General features: G+C 42.3%; 1 protein-coding gene across 1 annotated transcript in view; it reads left to right on the forward strand.

Annotated features, from left to right (window-relative positions):
* The window catches only part of GPD1L (glycerol-3-phosphate dehydrogenase 1 like), an 80510-nt gene that overhangs the window by 65850 nt on the left and 1168 nt on the right, over window positions 1-13492 (forward strand). The window lies entirely within an intron of this gene.

A 13492-nucleotide genomic window follows, 5' to 3' on the forward strand; every position in this document is an offset into this window, starting at 1 on the left:
CAGGGAGCCCGATGCGGGACTCGATCCTGGGACTCCAGGATCATGACCTGAACCGAAGGCAGTCGCTTAACCAACTGAGCCACCCAGGCACCCTAAAAGATTTTATTTTTAAGTAATCTCTACGCCCAATGTGGGGCTCGAACCCACAACCTTGAGATCAAGAGTGGCACGCTCTCCCAACGGAGCCAGCCAGGTGCCCCTCCAATTTCATTTTACATAAATCTATATTCTTATTCCCTTTTCCATTTTTCTACACAGAATAGCACTTACTAGAGACATTGTTCTGCATCTTGCTTTTTTTCACATAACATTCTGTCTTGACAATCTTTTTTTTTTTAAGATTTTATTTATTTGAGAGAGACAGCGAGAGAGAGCAGGAGTGGGGGGGTGGGGCGGAGGGAGAGGGAGAAGCAGACTCCCCACTGAGCAGGGAGCCCCACAAGGGGCTCCATCCCGGGACCCTGGGATCATGACCTGAGCTGAAAGCAGATGCTTAACCGACTGAGCCACCCAGGCGCCCCTTGACAGTCTTTCTTATAGGTTGCTTGTTTTAAACTGCATTTTAAAAAACTTTCTTTTTTGAAATAATTATAGGTTCACAGGAGTGAACCTATATTTGTATATATGAATTTATTTAATCCTCAAAATTTATCATCCCCTGATACAGAGGAGGACACTGAGATACAAAGAGGCCAAGGAACCTGGCAAAATCACAGAGATCATCATTGATAAAGGCAGGATTTGAACTCTGACTTAAGAGTTTGTGTTCCTAATTTATGGGCTACACTACCTCCTTGGAAGAATGGCCATTTGTAGTTAAGCAAAATCAAACAACTCTTTCTGCCAATTTGCAAACATGTCCTAGGTTCATGCATGTATAAGATTTTAAAATACTGTTCTAAAACTTTCTTTCTTTTTTTTTTTTAAAGACTTTATTTTTAAGTGATCTCTTCACCTAATGTGGGGCTTGAACTTACAACCCTGAGATCAGGAGACAGAGGCTCTACCCACTGAGCCAGCCAGAGACCCCTAAAACTTTCTTTTACAGGGGCTCCTGAGTGGCTCAGTCGTTAAGCGTCTGCCTTTGGCTCAGGTCATGATCCCAGGGTCCTGGGATCGAGCACCGCATCGGGCTCCCTGCTCCGCGGGAGGCCTGCTTCTGCCTCTCCTACTCCCCCTGCTTATGTTCCCTCTCTCGCTGTCTCTCTATCTCTGTCAAATAAATAAAATCTTAAAAAACAAACAAACAAACCTTCTTTTATAGTCTTAATATTGAAGCATATGAATCTCCCATATCCTTTAAATATCTGCATCATATTTTATTTATGACTATTCCATGATTTATTACAGATGAATATTTAAGTTGTTTTCTCCATTTCTCTTATTACAATAATTGCTGCAGTAAATAGCCTTTCACATGGTTCTCTGCTCACTTATATGAGTAAATCTAAAGGGTAACGTCCTAGAAGTGGAACTGTTGGCTCAGAGGTCCGTGTGTTTGATATTTTAACAGACGCTGTCAAATTAACCTTCAAAAGGATGACTTCAATTCATGCCTCTGACCTCACTTTCTTTCCTAATTACTACTATAATCTACTATTAGGGATTCCTTTATAATAGAGACCTGAAGTGAACCAAGACATCAAAAAAATGTGCAATTTTGTATTCATCAAGAATTTAGAGTCTCTCCTCCCTGTTGCACAGGAAAAAGTAAAATTTTCTTGTTCCAAACAACAACTTTGTTCAAGTAGCCGTCTTAACTAACAGTTGTAATAGCTGGTGGTGCCAAGGGTTTATATAGGCACAGAATGGGTCATTCAGTTAGCCATTTACAAGGAAGGTTGAAACAAGAAACATTAATAAAATTTTTAAACACCACACATTCACTGTTTAAGTCAAACCCCAGAAGGCTCTTGTAAAAAAAAAAAAACACACAAAAACAGCTGAAAGGGTAGTTAAGATGCTCCTTTGAGAAAATTCTGGGTTCCAGTGAACTATGACACTCTTGTCCACTAGAGGTCACTCTTTGGGAAGGCCTTTGCCCTAGGCTATTGGCAGCATGCAAAAAATGGCATCCTCGTCCCGCATCGGGCTCCCTGCTCGGCAGGGAGTCTGCTTCTCCCTTTGACCCTCCCCCCTCTCATGTGCTCTCTCTCATTCTCTCTCTCTCAAATAAATAAATAAAATCTTTAAAAAAAAAAAAATGGCATCCTCCTTGTTCCTGTGATTCTTGGTCAAGTGTTTAGAAGGCCATGCATTTCTTAGGAACTCAGCTGAGTCTGTGCTAGGCAGTGTCCAGTGTCTATGTTTGATTTTGACTTTTTAACTCAAAACCGACCACAAATTTTTATGCACGGCTGTTTTACTTACACCCTAGCCTGGATCCACTCACACATCCGTCCGATTGGATTTTTTTTTTTTTTTTTGCTTCTGGATCTCTTTCCCTTCCACGATGTTGGACACGCACTCATATCTGTCTTTTCATAACTCCTGTCTTCTTCTCCCTCGCGATCTGACACTGACATTCCTACACAAGCAAAAATATCTGCTTCCTGCTTTCTGTTTTCAGGAAAGACCCTAGGAGCATACTGGGGGAAACACTTCTAAAGAACGGATCTTCCATGCTTTAAAGAAGTTTCAGCAAGGAGGGTGGTATATAATGAAAGAAAAAACCCCTGCCTCCTGAGCTTCCCTCTGGTTTGCCTGTCCGTTTTCTCTGGAGATGGTATAATTTTCAGTTAGACACCATTTCTTCAGGAAGCTAATGAAATTCAAGCTTCAAGGACGCTTCCTTGTGCAAGTCCCTTCTATGGCCCTGTACCTTGGTTTTCTTAAATTTGTGTTCTTTTTCTCAAAGAGAGATCACCTCCTGCCCCCAAGTTGCGAGAGCCGCAGGCCCCATAAAATGAGTCCACATCTAGTTTCAAGACTTTGGAGTCAGCTGGGGATTCAATTTCTGGACTTGTGTGACTTTGGGCAAGTTACTTCACTTCCCTGGGCTTCAGTTTTCTTATCTATCAATAGTGTCAGGTTTTTTGAGAAGTCAGAAAATATGTATTTTGCTCCTCACAGTTCCCTGAACACACTGAGGAACTTCAAGAGGGAAAGAATCTGCAGAGAAAAAGACAAATCCATATTTGTTTTGAATTGCTTAGGGCCTTCTGGAGGGAGATGTCTGGGGGCGAGAGAACATTCTGGACTACAGATCAAAAGGGAATGAGGAGCAGAGGTGTTGTCTGGGTGAGGCACTTACAAAGTCAGAGTGGAGTGAAGGAGGACATATCTGTGAGGTCCGGAGGGAAGGGGAAATCCAGTGCCCAGAGCAGCTATTTTATTTTTTTAATTTTTTAAAAAATATTTTATTTATTTATTTGACAGAGAGAGAGAATGAGCACAAGCAGGGGGAGCGGGAGAGGGAGAAGCAGGCTTCCCACTGAGCAGGGAGCCCAACATGGGCCTCGATCGCAGGACCTTGGGATCATGAGCCCAGCCGTAGGCAGACACTTAACCAACTGAGCCACCCAGGTGCCCCAGCAGCTATTTTAAATAAGATAAAACTAAAGTGTCCAGGGGAAGGCCTGGACAGAAGTTCACATGTCATTTCTTCAAGGAATTTATAAATCTTGCACCCTGTTCCTCAGGATTTACTCATTCAGGGACCCATTCTTGTTTTCTTTCTAGCTTTATTGTGGTATAATTGACAATGACTGTATATATTTAAGGTGCAAACGTGATGATTTTATTTACATATACATTGTGAAATGATTACCACAATCAAGCTAGTTATCTTATTCATTACTTCATACAGTTACCTTTTTACTGCAGTAGTGGTGATGAAAAAACGTAAGATCTACTCTCATAGCAAATTTCAGCCATACAATACAGTATTATTAACTACAGTCCCCCGAACTTAATCATCTTATTACTGAGCGTTTGTACCTTTTGACCAACATATCCCCATTTCCCCCTGCCCCCAGTCCCTGACAACCACCACGTTGTCTGCTTCTATGAATTCGACTTTTCCAGATTCTGCGTACAAGTGAGATCATATAGTATTTGCCTTTCTGTTTGGCTGATTTCACTTGGCGTAGTGTCCTCCAGGTTCATCCGTGTTGTTGCAAATGGCAAGATTTCCTTCTTGTCATGGCTGAGTAATATTCAGTTGTGTGTGTGTGTGTGTGTGTATACACCACATCTTCTTATGCATTCGTCTACTAACAGACATTCAGCTTGTTTCCGTATCTTCGCTATTGTGGATATGCTGCAATGAACATGGGGGTGCAGGTGTCTCTTCAGGATACGGATTACATTTCCTTCAGTATATGCCAAGAAGTGGGATTGCTGGATCCTACGGCAGTTCTGTTTTTAATTTTTTGAGGCCCCTCCATGCTGTCTCCCATAGCAGCTCTACCTTCGCAGCAACAGGGCACAAGGGTTCCCTTTCCTTCGCAACCTCACCAACACTTCTTTTCTCTTTTATAAGAGCCACGCTAGTACATGAGAGGTGCTATCTCATTATGGTTTTGATTTGCATTTCCCCAGTGATTAGGCACATGGAGCACCTTTTCATGTGCGCCTTGGGTCCTATTCGCATTTGATTCTGCAGCCAGTTAAAGTGTGAAAGCCGTTGGGAGTCCATTTAAAATGAATTGTTGCCAATGCCCAGAGGATTCACTTGAGGGCAGTACTGCACAAGGGTTGTTCAGCCCACATCACTGAATCAGCACACACTTACTGAGGGCACATAATGCCCTAAGGGAGCTTGTCAGTAGGGCATTGGCTGAACCTGGGAAGTCAGGGAAGGCTTTCCTGAGGAGGTGACCCTTAAACCATAGGTCAGGATGCAGTAGAATTGAAGAAGGGAGGGAGAAGTATCCTAAGTAAAGGGAACAGCATGTGCCAAGGTCCTGCGATGGCAGAGGGTCGAGTGAGTAAGGGACAAACAGATAGTATGGTAGGAGCTGAGAGAGTGAGAGCACTGTGGAGGGAGATCAGGGCTGGAGCTAAATTTCTAGATGCTGTTAACATTTATTCAGAAGCTACTATGTGCCAGGCACTTTCTCATAACTTATTTCATTTCAGGGCACGTGGCATTAAATCTGCTTTACAAAGGCAAGAGCCGTGGCTACCACCACCATTTCCTCCAGCCTCCTCTCCTTCCCAGAGCATCCCCTACTCCACTGGCCCCTGAGTCCTACTCTTCCCTCAATGCATAGGTCAACTCTCTCCTCAGGTTGAATGTTACTGATCTTTTTGTGTATGTTTTCTGTCTTCTCAATTAGATAATATCCCCCTGAGCCAGAAGGTTCTGTGGATACTTGAAGTGCATCCGGTATCCAGCCCAGAGCTGATGTCTAGGGGCGCTCCGTTCCCGTTGGTTTCTGTCTGACAATAATGTTGACAGCATAGCACAAGATCATGGTGATGTATAGATTGCCATCATGGCCCCAGTTCTGCACGCCTCCCTGAATCCCTGCCCGTAGCCACGAGGCTCTACAGATGGCGTCTATCTCCCCTTCGCTTGAATCAGCATTCGGCCTTGTGACTTGCTTTACCAACGCAATACGGCAGAAGGGTGCCAGGTCCAACAATATACTTACTTGTAAAATTGACTTTCTCCTGGACCTTGGCTCTCTTCAGTCTCATTTCTGGGAGATAATATGAATCATATTTTAAATATTTTTATTACACAAAATAGCTCAAATTCATTTATTTTTAACTGCGGTCTAATTTTCCGTTATATGAATAAAATCCCACTAGAGTTCTCCATTTCCCTACTAATGGCAGGTGGGTCATTTGGAGTTTTTTCCTAATACAGAAAACAATGAGAAAATGTTCCTGTGCACGCCTCCTGTATACAGTGGTGTGACTTTCTCAAATGCATATGCTCAGAAGTCATGGAGTATACACACTTCAAATTTGCTGAAATGTGGTTAAATTGGTTTCCGAATATTTTGAACCAATCTATTCTCCAGCCGGCAATCCACGAGAATGCTCACAGCTCCGCATTTAGCATCAGCGTTGTCATACTAATGTTTGTAGTTTCTTTGCCAATCTGATAGGTCTGAAATGGTATCTGGTTACTATTTTAATGTGTGTTTCCCTGATTTCCGAAGAGATGGAGCCTCTTTCCATGTGTATATTGTCCCTTCCGGTTTCCTCTTTTGTGAATGATCTGTACACATCTTCTATCTTCCTGTTGGGTTGTTTGCCTTTTTTTTTTTTAATAGACTTGCTCCTACAAGTTTTTATATAATCTTTATATGTTATAAATTCTATACATAATATAGACCTATATAACATTAAGATAGTATATCAAGAATATAATGATATTGTATATATAATATATAAAGAATATCAGATATTCTTTATATGTTTCATTGCTTATATGAACTGCAAAGATCTTATCTCAGTAATTACTTAAGAACTTGACTGAGGGATAGTTCACATACCATACAATTCACGCATCTAAATTGTATAATTCAATGCTTTTTCAGTAGTTAGTTTTGGAACATTTTCGTGATCTCAGAAAGAACCCCGCATCCTTATTTCCCCATCTCTTCAGCCCTAAGCCACCACTAATCTACTTTCTGTCTCTGTAAAAATGCCAATTCTGGACATTTCCTAGAAATAGAATATATATAATACGTGGCCTTTTATAACCGGCTTCTTTCAGTTAGCATAGTATTTTCAAGATCCGTGTTGTAGAATGTATCAGAACTTCATTCCTTTTTATGGCCAAATAATATTCCAAAACACATTTGTTTACTGATTCATCAGTTGAAGTAATGTCTACTGAAAAACGTAACTGAATACGAAAATTGTTCTTCTGATTTCTGCGTATCTGATCTGATTGCTTACCCCCATCCTCCTCCCATACATTACAAGAAAAGTGGTTTTTTGTTTTTTTTATTATTTAAATTCAATTAGCCAACATACAGTGCATCATTAGCTTTTGATATAATGTTCAATGATTCATTAGTTGTGTATAACACCCAGTGCTCATCACACGTGCCCTCCTTAAAGGAAAAGTTTTTTTGACCAAAATGGCAAAAAAACTTATCACTGACTTTGAATTGCGTTTTACTGGTGAGAATCCTTGGTCCAATACCCATTGAGAGAAGTTCTAGAGACCCTAGTTATCCTAAGTGTGGACCCTGGATGACAGCATCACTCACCTGAAGCTTAGTAGGAATCCAGCCCTTCCCAGACCTGCCTGAATGAAACTGAAGTTTAGGGAGATCCCCAGGTGACTCCTTTGCCCACTCAAGTTTGAGAAGAGCTGCTCTACACCACCATGTCTTCCCCTGCGTCCATGCTGAAACCACCTAGGAGGCTTTTAGACCAATGCCAGTGACCTGCCCACTTTTCAGAGGTTCAGATTTCACTGGTGTAGAGTGGGTCCCAACTCCGGGGCTGATTCCACTGAGCAGCCAGGCCTGAGAAGCCCTGACTACACATACCTTTTAGGAACAATCCCAGCTTTTTTCTGTAGATCACTTGAATTTAGGAATATTCATGCTACATGCTTTAAGCCATCAAGATGGCAATTCTGTTTTTTTTTTTTTTAAGATTTTATTTATTTATTTGAGAGAGAGAGAGAAAGCATGAACAGTGGGGAGGGGCAGAGGGAGAGGGAGAAGCAGACTCCCCACTGAGCAGGGAGCCTGATGAGGGGCTCGAGCCCAGGACCCTGGGATCATGACCTGAGCCAAAGGCAGATGCTTAGCCTGAGCCACACAGGCACCTGGGCAATTCTGTTTAGCAAAACTGACCAGATGGCTCTCCGGGAAGGGTCCCCATGTCCCTCTTCTAAGGAATTGGGGTGTGACGGCCAGCTCCACCTTCTGCCCTCTGACCTCCCTCTCTGAGCAGGTGTTCAGAGCTCTGTTGACAAAGATGGTCTGTGTTTCGAAGAAAACACAGCTGAAGCCCCTGCGAAGGGCACGCTGCCAAGGACGCACTAGTATTTCTTAGTTCGTTTTCAGTATCCAGTTTACAAACTTGCTCTGCAAGGAACGGCGACTCCTTTAAGCAGCATTTACCCAATAATGGCGCCTCCCTTGCTCCTGCCAACAGATTAAATCCAGGAAGAACAAACATCTTGGGTAGACACCGGATTTCTCTCTTTTTAAATAAACCCAGTCCCGATTTTATCTTTGCTAAGGAAGCTGCGGCGGCCACAAGCAACAAGCAGACCCCCCCACCCCGCACCCCCGCTCCTCTCCCTGGGGATTTGCCTCCACGCGCTGGCTGCCTAATGTGTGTCTCTGTCCCTGCCACGTCATGGGGATCTCATGGCCACAGCCACGACGTGCGTCTCACCGGCAGAGTGAGCGATACAGTCTCCAGCTTGCCCTTCCATGGAAGGTTTCACTGCCTCGCTGGGGGTTTGTCTACCTCCTGGCCATTTATAATCCTGTCCTACCTCTGTCACCTAACGTCATAGCGATGTCCCAGCCCTGTGGCCGAGGCCACTTTTCCCAGTTAAAGGAAACAGGAGGGAGGGGAAGGAAGGTATGTTTGTCCTGTACATCCTGCCATTATCCGAGTCCCAGACACATGTGCAAGGTCCTCTGAATTTCCTGTCTACACTCTCGTCAGCCTCCTCAGCGCTACGCCGAAAGGAGTGACTGCAGGAATCAAAGGCCCTGAGGTTCCTGAAATCCACACCAAGCAGGGCGCCTACAGGTGTCAAATAGCTTCTCGGGTTCTCTACACGGGTAGCTGAACTGCTAAGCCGTTCACTTCATCCACTCTCTCACACCGGGCCAAGGAACCCTGCTTTCTTTTCCAGACGCCAAGGGTTGCATCTGCTGTGTTTGTGATACTTTTCCTAATTCCAACTCCAGCACATTGCCCTATTATTGCAGCAAACTCCTTGGAGGTTTTTTTTAAATTTTTTTTTTGATGTAGTGTTCCCTGATTCATTGTTTGCGTATAACACCCAGTGCTCCGTGCAGAACGTGCCCTCTTTAATACCCGTCACCAGGCTAACCCATCCTCCCACTCCCTCCCCTCTAGAATCCTCAGTTTGTTTCTCGGAGTCCATAGTCTCTCATGGTTTGGTTTTTAATCCAGTAGAGAGTTCTCAAACCTAGGCCATTCAAGGTATGCGTCTCAGTCTCCGAGAGGACAGACCTTGTCTGACCCAGCATTTCAAAGCTCTTTCCACGGGGCCAGTTCTGGATCCACAGAAGCCAGCAAAACCTGCCCAGTGGTGTGAGACCTGGGGCCTGCCGACGGCAATTACTCGTGTTTTGATCTTTGCTAAAGACTTTTGCTTCATTTGCTGGTACACTGCCTCTCTGATTGCATCACAGGTCTGCACCCGAGTGTGTGTGCGTGTTGCGTGCGTGCGTGTGCATCCTTTCTAAATAGCAGCCTGTGCTTTTCTTTCTGCCAGTCCCTACCTACTCCCCCATCCTGCCCTTCTCATTTAAAAAGAAAAACAAAAAACTGGTTTCACTCTTTTAAATTAGAATGCGAGTAAATAATTCAGTAACCTGAGCCTGATCTTCCTGCTTCCTGGAGGTGGGAGCACGTGCATGATATTTACTGGCGATTTCCACAGAAGGGTATGGAGCAATTTGTAACAAGATTTGTTTTTCCTTCGTAACAACCTACCACAACTTCTGAGAAGTCTCTGATGTCCTTTGCACATTCCAGCCTGTGTGCGCTCTACTGACAAGGATTTGATGTGAACACCATTTTTTTTTCCACTTTGGTGCTTGTATCTGCAGAAGAGTCTGTGTTCTTGTCAGTTCAGAGGGCTGACTTAAAGAAGTTGGTTTCTGTTATAGACCTTCTCAAACAATAGCCTGAACAGTGTGTGTGGGTGTGGGTGTGAGAGAGAGAGAGAGACAGACAGAGACAGAGATACAGAGAGAACACGAAACAGTGTCCCATGATTTCATTTGTTCATTCTCCCTAAATTTCTAGGTCTTTCTGTCTTTCCCCCTGCCTCCCCTACATGATGCTCTCTCTCTTTCTCCCTCCCGCTTCTTTTCTTCATTTCTAACCACCACATCCAGTCCCACCCACCTTAACTGACCTTAATGCAGAACATTACATATAATTCCAAATTAATTGAACTTAATAAGTTTTAGTGTCCTGTTATTAAATGGCAGGAAAATAGAATAATTTCTTCTTTTCCATTAAAGAAGGGGAAGGGGTGGTAACTAAAATGTTTTCTTTTTTCCTCAAAATTTTTAATGCCATATATATGGTTTTATTATCAAAATTTCCATTGCCCTATATGATCCCACTTTTCTCATTTTACATTAAATCAAGAACATTTTCCCAGGCCATTAAGTATTCTTAGAAAATGTGTTTAACTATTTGTAAGTTGATGGCATTTTGTTTTCTTTTTTTTTTAATTTTAGGATATACAACTTAATTATATCCATTGGTTGAATTGCTAGTACTAGAATTACAGGGTTTCAAGGGTATATTTTAAAAGCTCTCAATAAATATATTTGTCATGCAGTCCTGCAGGTGGGCCCATCTAGCTGGCATTCAGCAATATCTTGAAAAAAGACAATTTTGTCCATTTAATAAGTGAGAACAGTATCTTGATATTTTAATTTGCATTTCATTGATTACCAGTGAAGTCAAGACTCAGAGATAATGGCATTTAGAAAAGGAAGGAAGTTTACTTGCAAAAAATATGAGACACTCAGAAGGACTTGCTTATCAAATAAAAAACACAACGGGTCATTAAAGCCAAACACCACAAAATTACCAATGGGATTGAATTTACAGTTGGTATGTTCATGACCAAAACCCAGCAATTTTCTTACAGGGCTATCATTTCTGCAAAAATTGTGGCCAGTCTTCAGACAGCAGCATTGCAAAAGTCAGGGATAAAGTTGTTTGCATTAAGCAGTCAGCAACTTACAGGAAATGCTCAGGCGTGTTCATTTATTTGTGGGCAGGTTGAAATTAGACAGGGTCGAAAGTATTTATTGTCCCTTAACCATGGGACTTAATGGAGGCAACAAGTGTATAAAGGATGTGCAGAAAAAATCATGTGGTCTTTCGTAACTCCATATTTCTGTCTCTTGCCCTATTTAACTTTATTGAAGTTCATTTTTTGCTGATTGGATTTTACTTGCAGTATATTAAAAATCCATTGCTGGATATTGCCAAAAAAATTTCCTGTGTCATTTGACTTTTGATTTGGTTTATGGTATTTTTATCATAGCCAACACATATTTTTGTGTAGTCAAATCCATCAATTACTTCCTTTATAACTTCTGTTTTGGTATCATGCTTAGAAAGTCTTCCCTAACTCTTTTAATATTGCTCATAGACAACCCACAGAATGGGAGAAAATATTTACAAACCATGTATCTGATAAGGGCTAATATTCAGAATTTATAAAGACCACCTACAACTCAATAACAAAAAAACCAAACAACCTGATCAAAAAGTGGCCAAAGGACTTGAATAGACATTTCTCCAAAGAAAATATACAAATGGTCAATAAGCCCATGAAAAGATGCTCAACATCACTGATCATTAGGGAAATGCAATCAAAACCATAATACCACCTTCTATCCATTAGGATGGCTAGAAAGAAAGAAAGAAAAGAAAGAAAGAAAGAAAGAAAGAAAGAGAGAAAGAAAGAAAGAAAGAAAAAGAAAGAAAGAAAGAAAGAAGAAAAGAAAAAAAGAAAAGAAAGGAAGGAAGCAAGATAGGAAGAAAGAAAAGAAGAAAGGAAGAAAGAGGAAAGAAAGGAAGAAAGAAACGACAACCCATGTTCGTGATGATATGCAGAAATTGGAGGGTTTGTGCATGGCTACTGAGAATGTAAAATGGAGCAACTGCTTTTGAAAACAATACAGTGATTCCTTGGTAAAAACAGAATTACCACAGGATCCAACAAGTCCACTTCCTAAACAATTGAAAGCAGGGGGTGCCTGGGTGGCTCAGTCGGTTAAGCGTCGAATTCTTGGTTTCAGCTCAGGTCATGATCTCAGGGTCGTGAGATCAAGCCCCATATGGAATTTTGCACTCAGTGTGGAGTCTGCTTGGGATTCTCTCTCCCTCTTCCTCTGCCTCTCCTCTCTCTTTCTCTCTCTCAGATAAAGTGAAAGCAGGAACTCAAACATGTTTGCACGGCCATGTTCATAGCAGCATGATTCACAGCAGCCAAAAGATGGAAGCAACCCACGTGTCCATCAATGGATGAATGGATAAACAAAAAGTGCTATATACATGCAACGGAATATTATTCAGCCTTAAAAAGTAAGGAAATTATGACACATCCTTAACATGGATGAACCTTGAAGACATTGTGCTGTGCGAAATAAGCCACACATAAAAGGGCAAATGCTGTATGTTTTCACTTACATGAGGTACCTAGAGTAGTCAAAGTCAGAGACAAAAAGGAGAACGGTGGTTGCCAGGGGCTGAGGGGGAAAAATGGAGAGTTGTTTAATGGATGTGGGGTTTCAGGGTTGTAGGATGAAAAAGTTCTGGAGATGGATGATGATGGTGATTGTACAACAACAAGAAAGCACATAATAGCACTGAAATGTACACTTAAAAATGGTTAAAATGGTAAGTTTCATGGTATGTATATTTTACCACAATTTAAAAAATACATTGCAGGGCGCCTAGGCGACTCAGTTGGTCTGACTCAGTTTCGGCTCAGGTCATGATCTCAGGGTTGTGAGATTGAGCCCTGTGTCCCGCTCTGTGCTTGGGATTCTCTCTCTCCCTCTCCCTTTGCCAACCCCCTTGCATGTGCTTTTTCTCTCTTTAAAAAAAAAAAACCACATTGCTTATATTTTCTCATATTACTTTTAATAGTGCTGTGGGTTTATAATCGTGCTGTGGGTTTTTAGGAATGATTCTGACTGAAAATCATCAGCAATTCCTATCCACAATTCAAGTTCACCTGTTGGTAGTGGGAGGTTGGTGGCTGGGGGCTTGGGGCCTGATGAAAACTAAATTAAGGTGAGTTAGGAATGGGGACAGACCCTGAGAGATAGAGAGGGGTGGGTTTGTCACGCTCTTTTGATAACAAGGAGTACAGATTTTCTTAGGGTACCTGTTCCAGGTACTGGTGCTTTGTGACAAAGTACACCAAACTCTGTTGATTAAGCAACAACCATCTTATTATCTCATGGATTCTCTGAGTCAGCAATGGGGGCAGGACTCAGGCCGAGCAGTTCTCGTGGTGTTGACTGAGGTCACTCAGTGGTACTCAGCCAGTGGATGGCTTTGTCTGGGTCCAATATGGTGCCTTGGTGGGGGATGACTGGATGGCTAGTTTCAGCTGGGACTGTCGACTGGACAGCCCACACGTGCCCTACTCACACTGGGTCTCAGGTTGTCAGATTTCTTACATGGCGGCTCAGACCTCCCTGAGTCAAGATCCCAAGAGAACAGGTTGGAAGCTGTATGGCTTTTCTGACCTAGCCCTGAAAGTCACATAGTGTTACTTGCACTGAATTCTTTTATTTATTTTTTAAGATTTATT

Source organism: Halichoerus grypus, chromosome 1 (assembly GCF_964656455.1).
Source record: "Halichoerus grypus chromosome 1, mHalGry1.hap1.1, whole genome shotgun sequence".
Taxonomy (NCBI): Eukaryota; Metazoa; Chordata; class Mammalia; order Carnivora; family Phocidae; genus Halichoerus; species Halichoerus grypus.